At 39.0% G+C, this 15,638-nt stretch overlaps 1 protein-coding gene across 1 annotated transcript in view; it reads right to left on the bottom strand.

Moving 5' to 3' along the window:
• foxk1 (forkhead box K1) overlaps positions 1–15,638 on the bottom strand; it is a 133,754-nt gene that overhangs the window by 84,910 nt on the left and 33,206 nt on the right. The window lies entirely within an intron of this gene.

Raw genomic sequence — 15,638 nt, 5'->3', positions numbered from 1 at the left:
AATTCACAAAGCAAGTTCACGGTGAAGCCAGTGAAATAGAAGTCACTGTCATAGCTTGTCAAAAGCGAATTTCAAATACCATCAGAATTGAAAATACAACAGGAATACTTGACGTTGCTGTGATGCTATCAGGTTCTGTACAAAGTAGCACAATTGATTATCAGCACTGAATTGCCCATAAATTATAGCACTTATTTACTAGTTATTGGTCCTCAAACATTTTTAAATGCAATCCAGATGGTAGCAGAAATAAGTGAACAAACAGCCTTAATCTTAGTAATGAAAGACATCCATGAAATCCACATATCTGGCGGTGAGGCTGCAAGGGTAGGGGTAAAAAAAAAGTTACTTGTTGAGAAAAGGAGGTCGAGGTACAAGAAAACAATGAGTGGAGAAATTATGCGATTGAGCTTTCATCTACGGGCCAGGCAGTCAACTTCATTTTATAGTCACCAAACAAAGACAAAGTCCGTACAGGTCAAGTCAGCAAGTGAAAAACAGCATTTCCAATCTATGTGAGCAAACAGCAAAGGCCAGGTCTCTAGACCTCTCCGCAGACAGTAATATCACCATTTTCACTTTACAGCACTGCATCTGAAGTCTGAGTCACTGTTTGCAGGAACATGGTAATAAAAAGAGTAAAGTAAATTAGATTAGATTAGACTTACAGTGTGGAAACAGGCCCTTCGGCCCAACAAGTCCACACCGACCCGCCGAAGCGCAACCCACCCATACCCCTACATTTATCCCTTAATTGTTTATAAGGAAGTCAAATGAGCAGGCAGTCTGGTGGTATGAACTAGGGGCTTACTTTAAGAAGTGGGCATGCTTCTCTAGCTTCTGGGGGAGGGAAGCAAACAAAACAAAAAGCAAATTTGGTAACATCCTGTTATGCACAGAGAGAAAAACAAATCGACTACCAGACTTTCGCATTACATTCTAAGCCTTTCTTGATACAAGTGAAGATAATCCAATTTAATTAAAATTAACAGATTAACAATCTGAAAAAATTGAAACATTAGAAATACTAAAAATTGAAATGAAATCAGAACTGAAGTGGTCAAAAATAAAAGTTTGAAAATTAATGGCCAAAGGGTATCTGAAAAAAATGTTTCTGACCAGGAATCATGTAATTATAATTTTTTTTTATGAATGCAAATACAGTTCGGCACATCAATTAGGTAGACTTACTAAACTTCAAGTGACTCGAAGCATTAATCGTCCCATTGTTTACCTTCTCTTTGCACCAAATCTGTGGGTCAATGTATTCATGTCAAATCACCAGAGTTACCCTGAGCATTTCAGCATTCAATGCAGTTAATGAATGCAATAAAGGATGAAGTCTATGACAGAGAATAGGATGTGATCTTGCTGGATTACGTACATGTGAAGTGAAGGAAAGAACTTCAACAGTGCTTCACAAATTATTTTCCAATGTGACTCCATTTTAGCCCACCCAACTTTCTCATGGACAGTTAGAGATGGACAGAGATCACAGCTGCAAATGTGTTGCTTATTCCTGATGAAGGGCTTATGCTCGAAACGTCGAATTCTCTATTCCTGAGATGCTGCCTAACCTGCTGTGCTTTGACCAGCAACACATTTGCAGCTGTGATCTCCAGCATCTGCAGACCTCATTTTTTACATGGACAGAGATCGGCCTGCCCACATCCTAAGAAGAAACATACAAGAAAAACCTGAAAATTAAGAACCCTAGATGCCAACAAAATCATACCCACATAAAGCAGCATCAGTATATAATTAAAGTTTGTTTTAGATCATGTGATATCATAAATAATAGATTATTGGAAGAAGTTGCAAGAAAACAGCAGATAACAGTGCAAGCAGATAGCTGGCAAAAAGGACTAAATGCAGATAAGCATACATTTTGCAGCAAAATACCTACTAAAGAAAGTTTAACACACCTCTAATGAGTAGACTGGAGAGAAGATGAGCACAGATATTTAGATCTTTTAAATGATTGACTGTTTCTACTTGCAGTCAAGATTAGAGTGGTGATGGAAAAACACAGCAGGTCATCAGGCTTTTGCCCGAAACTTCGATTTTCCTGCTGCTCGGATGCTGTCTGGCCTGCTGTGCTTTTCCAGCACCACTCTCATCTTGACTCTAATCTCCAGCATCTGCAGTAGCCACTTCCACCCTGTTTCTATTTGCAATCCAGGGTTAAGTGGGGTGCTGGTTGTTATGAACAGAGGTACGAAGTAGAAAAAGATAATTTGTGAAGGTTTGTAGCTCAGGTTGAGGTTTAGGGCGTAGGTTTGCTCGCTGAGCTGTAGGTTTGATATCCAGACATTTCATTACCTGGCTAGGTAACATCATCAGTGGCGACCTCCAAGTGAAGCGAAGCTGTTGTCTCCTGCTTTCTATTTATATCTTTCTTCTGGATGGGGTTCATGGTGATGTCATTTCCTGTTCGTTTTCTGAGGGGTTGATAGATGGCATCTAGATCTATGTGCTTGTTTATGGCGTTGTGGTTGGAGTGCCAGGCCTCTAGGAATTCTCTGGCAGGTCTTTGCTTAGCCTGTCCCAGGATAGATGTGTTGTCCCAGTCGAAATGGTGGTTTTTTTCATCTGCGTGTAGGGCTATGAGGGCTATACATGAACACCAGCTAGCCACAAAAAGACATGACCCTCTCTCCCTCATAGCCATAAATAAGCACGTAGATCTAGATGCTATCTATCAAGCCCTCAGAAAACGAACAGGAAATGACATCACCACAAACCCCAGGAACCCCATCCAGGAGAAAGATATAAATAGAAAGCAGGAGACAACAGCTTCGCTTCACTTGGAGGTCGTCACTGATGATGTTACCAACCCAGGTAATGAAACATCTGGATATCAAACCTACAGCTCAGCGAGCAAACCTACACCCTAGAAAAAGAAGAACGTAACACATTCCTTAGGCCACTGGTAAAATATAGCATGCAGTTCTGACCACCCATTACAGGAAAATAAGTACCAGAGCTGCAAAAAGTGTACAGCAAATATTTGGAATCATTCCAGGAAAGAGGTTGTTGTCATGAAGAAAAGCTTGAAAAATTAGAATAATTTCCACTGCAACTAGAGGCTTCAAGATTTTAAACAGCTTCACTGTGTACAGTGAAAAATAATTTCCACTTATTAACTCAGTTATAGGACAACTTCAGTATATCATAAGAAGAAAGAAAATAGAAGAATCATTTAACCAGACACATTCAAAAGGATTAAATAACTACTTGAAAAGTAATCTAAGAAATAGGAAATGTACAGAAAAATTGAATTATGTTCACAGCGCCTGATGAAGAGCTAGCATGACTACAGACATACTGGGCTGATTTTATAAATTCCACTGCAGATCGTTGAAACAACAGAGTCTTCTTCTCATGTGTCAACCCGAGACCTGAACATCCTCCCTAGCAGATTTCAAAAAGTGTGCAATTACGTATAGACATCAAAGGACATCACAATTGGGATGTTCAAACTCCAAGCTAGAGCATGATGCCAGTGATTCTAAATTGTCTAAATTATATTCCATTCTTATTTTTATATTTATATTTACACTCTGCAGCTAGCCTCTCCATTGCAGGGAATTCAATAGTATGTATTAAAATGCATGTGTGGACTTCAAGGTAAATAAAATAAGTAGTTCTGACTACAAACATTAGCCACTTCTGTTACAAGGCATTATCCAATGTGATAGGTCCACTAGGTAGAAGCGAACAGTTTAGCTATACAAATAGTCATTTGATTGTGGAGAACATCATCAGTATTGCTGGAAAAGGACATATTTCATCAAATATTTCCTGTTGCACTCATCAAGACAATCCAAAAGAATACTGATTTAATGTTCCCACTTAAATGGGTATCCTTCTGAAATGCCATGATAGTAACACAACAATTTATGAAATATGTTTTTTCAACGACAATGGTTTTACATTTCTAGCATAAAACTTTGTGTACTTAAAGTCTTTCCAGATGCTGGCTGACCTGCCATCTATTTTTAACACTGTTATAAATGTAAATTTTCAGATTTTGTTTTAATACTAAAGCTATATTTTGCAATCCAAATTTAACAGAAACATTCATTATCTTGAAAACTAGAATACTTGGGAAAACATTGAAGCACACAGTACCAAATCAGCATTCAATTATTGCCTTTATACGAACACGAACATCCATGTTGTGTCAAATACAAAGAAAGTGTTGACGGATAATGGTCACTTATCCAGGATACAATTCCAGTGGGTATATAAATCAATAAAGCAGTTCTTATTGTATGCATCAGGTCTTGGTACGTACATCATGTAGGATTCTCATAATCTAAATAACATTGTTCACAGACAACCACTACTGGATGTTTTATGTGGCAAATTTAAATCCAAAATCCTAGTGGCGATGTTATCAAACTCTTACATCAAGAAACAGTACTTCAAACTGAGCCTCAAAGACCAAAGTGTAATAGGAAAATGACCAATGTATTGGCTTGATAACTAATGATTTACAATTAAGTTTCTAAAGCAAATTTAAAAAGTGACACTTGATGCAAGAACAGGCTTGATCCTTTCCTAAACTGCTAGCAACCCAAAAGCAAAAGCAAAATTATTGAGGAACATGGAAATATTTTAAAGGACAAATCACTGGAGCTCACGCAAATGAGGGATAAAGAGTTATGCTTTCAGTTCAGTGACCTTCCATCAGAATCGGGAAAAAAAACTCACCTCTCCCCAACGTTGACCATAGTCTCTGACACTCTTCCAACCATGTGGAAATGCCGGAGTTAGACTCAGTGGACAAGGTCAAAAATCAAACACCACCAGGTTATAGTTCAGTAGGTTTATTTGAAATTGCCTTTCAGAGCTCAGCTGCTTCCTCAGGTGTGATATGATAAAGAGGTAAAAAAACACAATATTTATAAGCAAAAAAGTTAACAAATTTTAAAGTAGCTGTCCTTGTTGAATCCTTTAGTCAGTTAGGAAGTAGACTGCTGATTAAAATGCAAAATCAAGTTTCTATTCAAGTCTTTGTCCCTAAATAATCAAAGGTTTTATCAACATATAAGAGCTGACATTTTAGGTTAGACAATGCATTTTAGGTGTGAGGTCCTGCTTCAAATCTGGCTATGTTCTAAAACCTGACTTCAGCTTTTTAATTTTTTGACAGAGAAGAATCTTGAATGAAATAACGTGTGTGTGTTTAGGGTGGGGGAAAGAGACAGAGTGCACTCCTGCATTTGAGAGGACACAACTGTATGTACGCATGCTCATGTATATATGACAGAGAATGGATGTGATAGTGTTTGCGTGAGAGAGGGTCTATGTAAGTATGCATCTGTGTGTATGGAACTATGTAATGTGGTGGGGGTTACCTATAGTGTGACATGAACCCAAGATCACAGTTGAGGCAATCCTCATGGATACGGAACTTAGCTATCAGCCTCTGCTCAGTGCTTTGTATATCTTGAAGTCTGCCTTTGAGGAGCCTCACCTGAAGATCAGAGGCTGAATGTCATAGAACACCAAACTGCTCCCCCAATGGAAAGGAACCCCCTGCACGTTGATCGTTGTGCAGTGTACATTCATTGGTGAGACCATGCAGATGCTATGACAACCAATGTAGCATGCCTTGGCATCCTTGCCTGCAATGTATAAGATTGGCTGCGTAACGAGTACCTGTCGTGTACGTGATGGTAGTGGTGGGGGGTGTTCCCACGTATGATGGTAGCATCCGTGTCGATGATCTGACATGTTCTGCAGAGGTTGCATTGGCAGGGTTCTGTGGTGGTGTGGTCGATGCTGCCCTGAAAGCTGGGTAGCTTGCTGCGAACAATGGTCTGTTTAAGGTTTGGCAGTTGTTTGAAGGCAAGAAGTGGAGGCACAGGGAAGATCATGTTCAATACAAGTCAGAACATCACCTTATTATTCAGTCAGACACTTTGCAGCTTTCTGGATTCCACACGTTTCAATAATTTCAAATCATAACTTCTGTTCCCATATTTTCAGGTAAAAGCTTTTGGTAATAATTCAGATTTTCCCATTTACACAATTTTTTTGTTGATTTATCACCCTCCCTTTTTGCTCTGCACTCTCTCATATCTTCTACCTGATCACAGACCTTCCCCTTTTGTTCTTTCTGCCCATCTTTTCCTATCCCAGTATTCGCTTAAAACCTAAAATCTCGAACCTTTACAATGCTGACAAAAATGTATTCCACCCAGAACACCACAGAAGCTGTCTGACCCAAGTTGTTCCAGCAATTTCTACTTTTGTTTACATTAATACAAGACTGGAACCAAAACAGCCAGGGGCATTTGGCTACTAATCTCAGTTTAAAATGGCTCCTTTACTCCTCAACACTTGTGGCAATGTAATAAGACTCTGCTTTCTGCTTTCTCAGACAGTTCAACCAAGAATGGGAAATCACAGACAGAGACTTGCAATCGACCACTCTGTGCCTAAACCAAAAATAATAATTATGAGCTCTGAAAGGAAACACATTTAACAAATGCTTTCTCAGCGTTTAATGAAAAGGATCAGGGGATGAAATTTCATTTGTTGTTTAAATTAAAATCCTCAAAAATGGCTTACACTGTTGTAAGTGCTACCCACAGACAAATCCTGTCTAGCCCTGGTGAGCCAGCTGGTGTTTCATGTTTCCAAGCCTAAGTACAAGAATGCTAGCTAAGAGTTTATGGCCACACTTTACCAGCAATTTTGGTCCATAAAGTTGTCATTTTACTGAACAGCTCAGCTATTGTACTTTGGAGCCAGTGCTAACATTAACAAGACTGTCTGCATTCAGTCGAGTTAGGAGTGACTAGAGTGGAGGGTGGGAGTATCCCAAGATGGATTTTCATGAATTATAAACTGACAAATGTAGTAATTGTTTACTTTTGGTCACTGAATTTAGTAGGCGGACATGCAGCTTTCACACAGATAGCAACCTTCATGAAATAATAATTTTAAGAATCACTAAAACTGGTACGGTAGCTTCTGCATGTTTTTTAACGTCAGGGTTTCCTGACTTTAGCAAATCTAGCCATCTTACTTTGGGAATGCCACCAAATGATACAGAGGTGCCAGTGTTGGACTGGGGTGTACAAAGGTAAAAATCACACAGCACCAGGTTATAGTCCAACAGGTTTGTTCGAAAGCACTGGCTTTCGAAGCGCTGCTCCTTCATCAGGTGGTTGGTCCTTCCCTAAAGGACTTTAGTGAACCTTTCTGACAATCAACAATGGCTTCATGGTCATCATTAGAATTTTGTTTCCAGATCCTTTATATTGAATTCAAATTCCACCATTTGCTATGGCAGGATTCAAATCCAAGCCCCCAGAACATTACCTGGTTCTCCAGATTAACAAGTCTAATAATAATACCACTAGGCCATTACCTCCCCAGTTTAGGCCTGGCCAAAATTGGTTCCTTTGTCTCTGGAATTTCTAATCTCAACCAAATAAAGCACAACAATCATGCGATACGTTTAGCCACTGCGACCTACAGCTCTACCATTTTATGTAAGGCTGAGCTGGACAGAATGAATGGCCTTCCTTACCTGTACATACCTTCTGTGACCTTTATAAAGCATTCAAGCTTGTGGGCACCAACCAAGTATCCAAAATTTTTGTGAAGCCATTATTCTGATCAGTTCTATGATTTTTTTCCTTCAAGCATTTCCGTGAAAGATTAATATACAACACCAAATTCCCATATAATTAAATGCAGTTGCAGCTCATCCACCTTATTTATCAAGAACTGTATACTGGTACACATTCACAATGAACTTAATTGTCCTTGATGCGTTGTATCTTTCATTATTCCATATTATCAGCTTCTCCAATCTTTGTGAACTTTGTTTTTTTTCTCTCTAATCTTACCACTGGGTTTGCATCCCTATTAAGTTATTTTAACCACTTCCCATTAGCAAGATACTAATCCATGTTTGGGTGCTACCTGTCCAATAGGTTCCATCTCCCCCAGAATGAGGTCCAATATTCCAGGATCTCCCTCTTACATCCTCAGCTACATAACCATCTGCTCTATCCTCCTATCTCTATGCTCATTAGCAGGCAGCACTAGAAATAATCCAGGTTACCATTTTAAGCCCCTGCCTGCTTTCTCTCTTAGTTCACCAAAATCTGCCTAATCACAAACACTTGCTAGGCATCTTCCCCACAATAAAACCACTCTGAGCTCTGCTTAGTATAACCTTAATACTGGCACCACAGAGGCTAAACACCAGCCTGGATTCACATTATAAAGCAGTGTACCTGCATCCCCCATGAAAGCAGCTTTCAGCATTGTTCATAGTCAGTAGCTCTTCTCATATTGGAGGAGCCATGCGCCTCAAAACAGAAAAGTAGATTTCAATACTTTCTACTGATGGGAAAAAATGTATTAGATTCAAACAAATTTTCCACACTTGTGATGGGTTTGTCTCACTGAACCAAACAATTTTAATTAAAGGCATATGCAGATCCTTCATGCTACACAACACCTGATCAGGTGAAGAGGTAATAACATTCGCATGAACCATGGTTCTGTGATGTTGTCAATTGTAATATTTACCACTTAAAAGAATAGGAAACACTTCCAAGCAAAATCCTGCCTGAATAAGCATTTTACACAAAATAAACTACAGAATTAAAGCAATAAAAAAGTATATTATTTACTGGATTCAGGCTGTTTCCAGAAAAAAGCAAATCCACAAAGTGTGCACATATTTCTGGCAGAACTAGTTCATTATGTGCAAATTACACATTTTTGCTTCTTGTAATGTAATTTTCTGATAGATGCAAGCATCAGCAAATTTACATACAGCCATTCCTTTCCCCCACTATAGTCTTTCACTGAAATGCACAAAGGAAAAAGTGATGTACAACAAGGTACTTTGGTGCTGTGGATTAACTAATCAAATTCCTATATAGCTATATGCAGCTGCAACTCATCTATCATTTTGCATATAGCATGGTAGCACTGAAGGGGACACAGCACAACACACAAATATGCTGATAACCTTAACAGAGAAAAATTTGTACTGCAGTGTCCCAGCATGTGACTTGTTATAGCACATTCACTCAGCCATGGAATTGTGCCAGAAGTGAAGACAGAAATGAAGCAAAAATATTTAAACAGGATTTTTTAAATACATAAAGTAGATGAGCTTCACACTCAGCATTAGTTAGGTCAGGAAATCCCAAACTTTATCAGATCACATCCTGACACCTCCCCTGCTGAGTTAGCAGGGCAGAGGGAGCAGCTATTTGTATAAGAACTTTAATGCAGAAAAAAATTCCCCAAGGTGCTTCATAGAGAAAAACCAAACAACAATTGCTGTTAAGCCAAAGGTGATATTAGTTGGGCAACTATAAAGTTGGGTGGGTAACAGAATTGTTAGAATAAAATGGGAGGATGTTCAGTCAACATGTCTGAGTGTGTTGAGGAAATGAGGTAATGGAGTTAGAATCTGGACAGCTGAATGCATGGTCAGTAACACTGGACAGGCGAGTGAGAACACATAAGACACCAAAAGACTGTAAGGCTGAATATGGTATTAACCATAGGGATGAAATTAGATCATCAAGGTGTTTAAATTTCAGAAGTCTGAAATCAGTGCAAGTCAGCAAGGACAAGAAGGATAAATGAGGTAAGTTCACAGTTAGCAGGAGTTTGGAATGAATTAAGCTTATGGAAGGTCTGACAGGAGAGTACTGGAATATTCTATGCTCCAGATCTAGTCAGGTCACCAGATCTAGTCAACTATCTTTCCAGTAAAATGACTATATCATGGCCAATTGCCACCTCCTGCTCTTGTTGCAGACCTAGAAACATTTGTTAATTTTGCTTTAATTTCTACCTTTCAGTTACCTTCACCGTGGTCCATCTGAGTCTTGTCTTCCCTTCCCTAACTTTTTATGTAAGAGATTGATTGTCCATTAATATTCATTTCAAAACTACCAACTTCCAGAGGTCCCTCGACTGTACTTCCTCACAACCTGCTTCTTGTTCACAACTTCCATTCTCCCAGTTGCTCCATCTGTCATGTCAAATGAGACACAACAGTACTTCCATCAACATGTCTTCCTTTATCCTCAACCAAGGAATCCCACACCCTTTTTTACATCATCATCTTGCTTTCATGGCTTTGCTTTTGGTCAGAGCTGATCTTTACTCTGTGGCCAACACTTTTTTTGCCTCATTAATTTGTCTCCTCCAGAATCATTACCGTTTCTTGGACTTTTGATTCTATAACACCTTTGATGCCCATCTCCCTCAAATCTTTCCCTAAACTTCCCTTTTGCTTCTTCCTGCCCCTACCCATTTTTTATCAGCATGTCAGATTTCAGAAAAGTCATCATATTGGACTCAAAACATTACCAGTACTTCCACAGATGCTGCTAGACCTGTTGGGTTTCGCCAGCAAGGTTTTATTTCAGGTCTCCAGCAAACGTTGCTTGCACTTATGTTGAAACAGTCAAGCCTGGATGAGGAGAACATAACTGATGGATGATGCAAAACAGGAAGTGGCTTTGGATACATAAATCATCTATGAAAATGGGCAATAACTACAAGGATTGTTTCTCCTCACATAAAGCAACACTCACTACTGTCAATACCACACACATTCTAATCAAACTGGCATGTGCAATCTTTTCCATTGGTTCTGGTTCATTGCACATAGTAAATGGGTTTTTATGCAACAAATGAAAACATTTTTACTTTTCAATACCCAATACATTTAGGTTTTGATACAAGACTGTCATACCGTTTTTAAAATATTTTAAATGCTTAAGTTTATACTTTTAGTATTACTACTTGGTGATGATTGAGGTGAAAAATCTTAAATCATTTGTGAACAATAAAATATTTTAAGAGTAAAAATTTCAGTCCAGAACCACACACATTAACTATTGTCAACTGGGATTAATTGTATTCAAGTAGTAATATTAAAAAGGGCTTCCATTTTGCTTTTGAGCAGGCTATAGGACTGCAGCTACATGATAATGCAATATCATGCACCTCTAGAAACAAACATATTACCTGCATAAAGCTTAGGCTCTGTTTTCACCTTCACTGCCTGGCTAAGAAACAACATTCAATCTTTTTGAAATTGCCAGAACAGAATTTATATTTTTGTACACTTCTAAAATAATAAAACTACTCCAGGAGCTTCACAGGAGTGTTACAAAGCAAAATTATTCACCAATCTACATAAGGTGACAATGGCCAGAATGAAAGATGGAGAGTCCGAAGGGACAAATAGAGTTTTGAGCCCAAAAGCTGCAGTTATATCCATGATGAGTGGTGTGATTAAAATTCAGGGATGCAAAAGGCCACACTATCAGTGTAGATATTTTGGAGGGTTATTGGGCTACAGGAAAGTAGGATCATGTCTTGAGGAGAATTTTAAAATTAAGACTTGGTTCAATCAGGAGCGTATATTGGTCAACAAATATAGCATAATAAAAATGAATAGGAGTTGGTGTGAGTTAGAAGACATGTAGTAGAGCTTTTGATTATCTCAAATTTGTGAAGGATAAATGGGAGAGACCTTAACACAACTTCTGAAGCAGATGCAATAGCACTGTAAATTGAGCTACAGCAAATGATACAATGATTCATGCTACTCATCATTTCAGTTTTGGAGAATTATTCACAAAATCACAATTCTGAGCAACTTGTGTAATCTGTCATAGTAGTTAAGCTGCGACCCTACATACAACTCCCGTAAGAAGTCTACTTCAACTTTTGAGGGTTCAGGAACGTAGACTCAAGTCAAACCACGTAGGATGTTTGCCAAGGTTCTCACTCCAAGTGGTAGCTTCTCAAAACGTTAACTTCAGTTGGGATGCAGCTCCACTGGTGGAATAACTCACTGACATGCACAGTCCTAATTGGAAGTGGTTACAAAAGAAGGGTACCTGTCAGAACTCAACGGCTAGAAAATGTCTACATCCTACATGACGTGAAGGGAGAATCATTGATAATTAAAATTTGTGGTCAAAAGATTTCAATGCAATTAACTAACAAGCTGCTGTAAAAATCATCTCATCTGCACCCCTATTCAATGCAAAATTGTTGCTCGGTTAAAATATTTTACTAGTATAAAAATCAGCAAGTAATTTAAGAACTTTTGATTCAAGTTAAAAATATTCATTTCAGTTTTTACCTGGCAATCCCACTCATACTGCACACCTAATAAGTGATTGCAAGACAGACAGACAGAGTCGTTGGAGTCATGGTAAAATGCTTGGCAGAGTCTTCAATTACATCAGGAAAGAACTGAACAGTCTAACTCACAGGCCTAGAGCAAAAGATTGACAAAATGCTCATAACATTGCATCAAAGCTGCAATCTCACTCCGGTCCTAAAGCATGCTTATATGGAGGTGGAATATGGTGCAGTAAGGACTGGCCTTCAAAAGCCGCCACTAAAACACTCAAAGCAGAGGAGAACTGAACAGCTCTGATTTGTGTTACACTTCATTTGGACAGTAGATGTCCAAAAGTGGAAGAAGTACCTCATCCCACCAGGCATTTAAAAGAAACATGCAATAGCTTTAACGTGCACATATCTGGCAAGCAAAACAAAAACTGGAGTAACCCCAAATTCTTTGCTGCTCTTCTTCTTACCATCATTACGCCTATAAGCATTTTAAAAATTATATACAATTCTTTCAATCCTGTGAGAACCTGACAATCTTTGACAAACATTTGCTCAGTAGGTTTAAATGTCCTCTGATTTCTTGACAATCAACTCCTGATAGTCCTGCTGTTATGTTAGTTGTGCAAGGAGTTCACTAGTCGGTTGATTACATTCACCAAACTGGCCATTAAGTGGGCCTTTGACAAAAAGACACTTGACAGCCTCAACAAATATACAGTACATCAGCTACTTTACACCTTCCAAACATTGTCACATGGTTGCTCTTTCCTGATAACGTATTACAACATTGGGTAAATATTATAGCCTGCCAAGTCAGCTGCTTCCCCATTTATAAACAATACAGTCAACTTTCCTTTGGGGAGCAAGAGCTCAACAATTCTGAAAATGATGTTTCACAGGGAACAGAGTTGCACTTTGTTTTAGCACATTGCTGTTCTGTTGTAGGGTCTTATTCTGAATTGGACTTAATAAATCGTACAAACATACAGCACAAGAACAGGCCCAGTCGGCCAGTCTTCTTTCATAATTCTAAGGAGCTTATGTAAAAAAATAAGATACTTGCTCTCAATGTTAAACTGACAGATAAAAAAATTTGCATAATACTTCTAGATTAGTGAAATATCTCAAGATACTTAAGGTATAAAATTAAGTCATCACAGCCCCAGAGGCCACTCTTTCGTTAGAGAAAGATGACTAGTGGTGAGTTTTACCTGAAGGTCACCATACCTCAGGCAAGAGAAAATTTGAAAAAGCAAGGCCTTCATGGTGACGTCAGCCAATACAGGAATTGAACATGCACTGTTGGCATCACTCTGCATCACAAACCAGCTGTCCAATGCCCATAGAAATAAACATGCCCTCAGAGTTTGATGAACTACATATCAAAGTTACAAAGTTGGGGTGAAGTGGTAAAGGGAATGTTGATTCCAGCAAAATTCAGGGTTTCCATTATAAGCTGTTCTAGCTCTTTTGCATTACTCGCCTCACCTGCAACCTCCATGAGAAATCGCACCAAGGTGTTTTCATGACATCAAACAAAATTAAGTTTCTAGCATAAAAGACTGTTGAAAAAAAGCAGTATTTGCTGGATGACACGAATACATTTGTTTACGCATGGGTGCTCGGAGAAGCTACGGCAGAGCTTGTCCTTGAGCTGCTCCATCTTTATGTGAAGGATTGCCTACAATGGAGACAATTAGGAAGTTTCAGGCTATTGTCCAGAGATGATGAATCAATCAAGTACACGTACAAAATGCTATTTGGAGCTGCTAGTGTTCGGAGTGGCATTATCATTCTTAGTCTCATTAGTAGAAAACACAGGGGAGGGAGTAACCATGGTAAATCGCGACACAGTATCACACAGATAGTGCATACTGAAGATTCTTGTAGTGAAACTAGTGTCTTTATGCAACAGGACTTCCTTAAGACAGCATCCTATGCCAGTCCACCATTCCACGTCATGCCCACGCCCACCCTGGTGATAGGATGCCATAGGAAAAGAGTGGCATGGGTTGATCAGAGAGGGCTGAAGTGAACTGGATGAGAATCCAAAGTACTGTTGCAATAAAGATGCCAAAATACACTGCAAATATTCTTGCATGTCTCTGTTAGCATATATATGGCATCAAAAACAGAGTCAATAGAATAAGCAGTTATACCTAGGCAGATAAGCTAGAAAAATGAAGATTCTAAACAGCACAGAGATTTCAGGGTGACTTGAGAGACATCAATATGTGAAGGGTAATACTGGGAGTCTCTATTTAAAATTGCTCTGAACAGTGTGCTGTTTTCCGTTAAGATCAGAAAGTTATGGGACTGGAATTCTTGCTGAGCACTGCAAGATTAGTTTCAACCTCGTTTCCCATAAGCACAAAAACCCCCAACAGACTCCCTGGCAGTGACATACTGGGCTCCACTACAGGAGGTTTTAAGCAGAATATTACAACTTACTTTTATTTTCAAATTTATTTTACATTAATAGTTATTTCATTTACTAATGTAAGAACACAGTCATTTAATGTTTGGCATTTCAACTGACAAGACACAGGTTTCAACTTTTTTTATGCTCCTGAAGGTCCTACAGAAGCCATCTCCAGTTTTAACATTGATTTCCATAGAAATCAATGCTGAACTTGGAGTTGCAATGATCAGGAACACAAGCACAACTTTTTGTGAGGATTTGCTGGTGAGACAAATTGGCATAGATATTCCGACAACTCTAATCGGGACTGCTCAGGAAATTGAAGATTCCAATGGGAAATTATTGTATCTCAAATCCTCTGAAAAAAATCCATTAAAGTCAGAGAATTTGGAGAATTCATGTTCAGTTAAGCCAATAATTATCTAGGAAAAGTATGAGGATTAAAAACCTTGTCTAATTCATAGGTAATCATTAAATTGACACTCAAACTCACCATCAGTACAGTACCCATCTACACCTTCCCTCAACTTCTCATCACCAGATATCTGGCAGCCAACCCAAAACTACAAACAACTGGTTCATCCATAATCTGCATGATACCAAACACCACTGGAACTCCTTGCTGGATCTCATAATTCCCACTTCGTGCTGCAGCCAGCACAAGTCCAAGCCATCCCAGCCCATTCCATCTCCTCAAGACACAACATCACAACCAACATTCACCCCCATCCCCTCTGCAGGACTGGTGTAACTAACACACACACACACACACACACACACACACACACCAATCCTGGTGCCTTACCCTCCTCGATCCTATTCCCCTTCCACTTTGCCCACATGGCACCATAACCTACATTTTGTTTCTGTGAAATGGTTAAAATGTAAAGAATGGCTGAGTCTAATGTTGAACATTTAAAACATAGAACATGGCACACTGATGGCTGCAAATGGGAAGTAATTTACCATTGCCCAACCATCATACAAAATGAAGAACTGCTTGCTTTCATGTATGCTCCATATTTCCGAAGGAGTCAGGATCAGCAGTGCCTAC

Source organism: Hemiscyllium ocellatum, chromosome 20 (genome assembly GCF_020745735.1).
Source record: "Hemiscyllium ocellatum isolate sHemOce1 chromosome 20, sHemOce1.pat.X.cur, whole genome shotgun sequence".
In the NCBI taxonomy this organism is placed as follows: domain Eukaryota; kingdom Metazoa; phylum Chordata; class Chondrichthyes; order Orectolobiformes; family Hemiscylliidae; genus Hemiscyllium; species Hemiscyllium ocellatum.
Note: the sequence above shows the minus strand (reverse complement) of the source record. Positions and strands in the feature narration are given on the sequence as shown.